The sequence below is a fragment of the Scylla paramamosain genome, unplaced genomic scaffold (genome assembly GCF_035594125.1).
Source record: "Scylla paramamosain isolate STU-SP2022 unplaced genomic scaffold, ASM3559412v1 Contig3, whole genome shotgun sequence".
In the NCBI taxonomy this organism is placed as follows: domain Eukaryota; kingdom Metazoa; phylum Arthropoda; class Malacostraca; order Decapoda; family Portunidae; genus Scylla; species Scylla paramamosain.
In genome coordinates this window covers 1,002,501-1,005,000 of record NW_026973668.1, presented here as the reverse complement: position 1 = coordinate 1,005,000, position 2,500 = coordinate 1,002,501, and the positions used below count along the sequence as shown (strand labels likewise).

The 2,500-nt window shown below is 38.5% G+C and overlaps 1 protein-coding gene across 1 annotated transcript in view; it reads left to right on the top strand.

Moving 5' to 3' along the window:
• Positions 1-1,460: 1,460 nt before the first annotated feature.
• The window catches only part of LOC135096368 (mRNA (2'-O-methyladenosine-N(6)-)-methyltransferase-like), a 16,434-nt gene continuing 15,394 nt past the window's right edge, over positions 1,461-2,500 (top strand). Inside the window, 1 exon segment of the mRNA XM_063997834.1 lies at positions 1,461-1,613. The gene's annotated coding sequence lies outside the window, so the exon portion shown is untranslated.

Below are 2,500 nucleotides of genomic sequence, written 5' to 3'. Positions count from 1 at the left end.
TGACGTCCTGCCCGCGTCCGATTCCTTTCATTGGCCTCTCATAAATAAATAAATAGATAAATAAACTGTACTTTTGCATTTATCTCTCTTCTTATCGTTTCGTTTATATTTTTTTTAATTTTTCTGTTCGTTTTTCTAAGTGTGTCTCTGCAGTTTGGGTTGTTTTAGTGAATATTTCTTGGTTTGGTCTTGAAATTCTGTTTATGACTCTCTCTCTCTCTCTCTCTCTCTCTCTCTCTCTCTCTCTCTCTCTCTCTCTCTCTCTCTCTCTCTCTAAGTTTAACCCGCGAACTTAACTGAACTTAAAGTATTCAAATGTTGTATTGGCAATATTACATCTTCACTGTATAATAAGAATATCTATTATCTATACGTCTTTTTCATTTAAATTCTCAATAATAATACCTTGCTCTTCCATCAAAACTTAAAAAACTTCCTTAAAAACCCGCACCACTTCAACTACAGCCTTTGGAATGAAGGAATATTATTAATTTATCATTAGAACCATGAAAAACATCCTTAAAAACCCGCATCACTTCAACTACAGCCTTTGGAATGTAGAAATGTTGTTAATCTGTCACTAGAACCTTAAAAACATCCTTAAAAACCCACACCACTTCAACTAGAGCCTTTGGAATGAAGGAATATTATTAATTTATCATTAGAACCATAAAAACATTCTTAAAAACCCGCATCACTTCAACTACAGCCTTTGGAATGTAGAAATGTTGTTAATCTGTCACTAGAACCGTAAAAACACCTTTAAAAATCCGTCACAAAGAGAGAGAGAGAGAGAGAGAGAGAGAGAGAGAGAGAGAGAGAGAGAGAGAGAGAGAGAGAGAGAGAGCAAATACTTTTAATGCAGGAGACGATACTAAATAAATAAATAGATAAATAAATAAACAAATAAACAAATAAAAAATAAAAAACGATTAAAAGTGAAAGATATCTTGAAAGAACTAACTTAAAACCTAAAAAAAAAGTTACTTAAATTTAAATCACAAGACGCCATCGCTATATAGAAATTAAGTCAAAATAGCCAGTTACTTATAAACACCCTGCTCCATTGCATCTCAGCGCATCAAAGAGAAAATATAAAATAAATAAATAAATAAAATAAATGGGTGTTAATGGCGGAGATGCAAGACGGGTGACGTGAAATACAATGAAAAAAAAAAAAATCAAACTCTTTCAAACTATATTTAGGAAACTTTTAGGTAATATATTCACGACTCACACACATCTAACTATCCACACATTAATTTTGAGAGTCGTGGCGTAAAGGAAAAGATAGAAAAACAAATTGCGAAAGAGGAATGCAGGGTAGGGTACACTGAAGCAAACATAAATAACCTCACAAACTCCTTTAAACTCAATTCACGGGGCATTTTGAAGCCACACACAATACTCCCATACACCTAGCTATTTACCCACTAGTTTTCAGGGACATAGCACCAAGGGAAGAGGTCAAACAGGGCAAAGTGAAGCCGAAGCCAGGGTCAGGGGCGGAGGTCGGAACAGGCTCAGGCATTGATGGCGTCTGAGTGGCTGGGAGTGCGTTCAATCTCTTCCTTAAATTCATGACTTAGGGGCGGAAATCTCGTCCAACACTCGTGAGTATTACCCCCCAGGGAATCTACAGGACCTAAAGCACCTGTGGCACCCCTGGGGGACGACGTAACCCTTAGAGTTAGGGAGATATCTATGAAAATGCAGGCGTCATCTGGGTTCTCTCTGTTTACCAGTTCTGAATTCGACACCCTGTTTTCAAAAAATTCCCTTATTTCTCCCTGGCAAGCGGCCCCCTGACCCTGACCCTTGGCGCAGCATTGGCCCTGACTGTTGCCCTTGCCCTGCCACCCCGGGGACGTTGATTTAAGGGGTGATAAGGGAGAAATAAGGGTTTAAATAGCGCAGTGGGCAGGGCTGATCACAGCTTTGGGGGGTAAAGGTGAAGTTAAACATTATTTAAATTTTTAGGGCCTTATGGATATCTTAGGGTCACGTTGGGGTTATTGGGGGTCAGTTTGAGTGTTTAGGGTATTTCAGGGATATTTTGGAGATTGCCACGCCCCCCTTGCCCTAAAATGCCCATGTGTAACCCCCCTCTCTTTCCCCGACTCGTTCCTTCCTCTGTCACTTTTTTCCCCTTAAGTTTCTCCCTCTAGTTTTTTCAGGGGTTGTTTAGGGTGTGTTAGGGTGTCAGGGTGTGTGTTTAGCTACTGTACTCTCTCTCTCTCTCTCTCTCTCTCTCTCTCTCTCTCTCTCTCTCTCTCTCTCTCTCTCTCTCTCTCTCTCTCTCTCGAATTTGTTATTTTTGTCGCTTTTTTTTGTGTGTGTTTTTTTTGTGTTTTTTGTTGGGGTCTAATTTGTTTGTTTGTTTGTTTGTTTGTTTGTGAGGTTATTTCAGTTTGTAAATATAAAAGTTAATTATATTTTTTCCTACTCTTATTTTTGTTTGTTTGTTTGTTTGTTTGTTCGTTTGTTCGTTCATCTATAC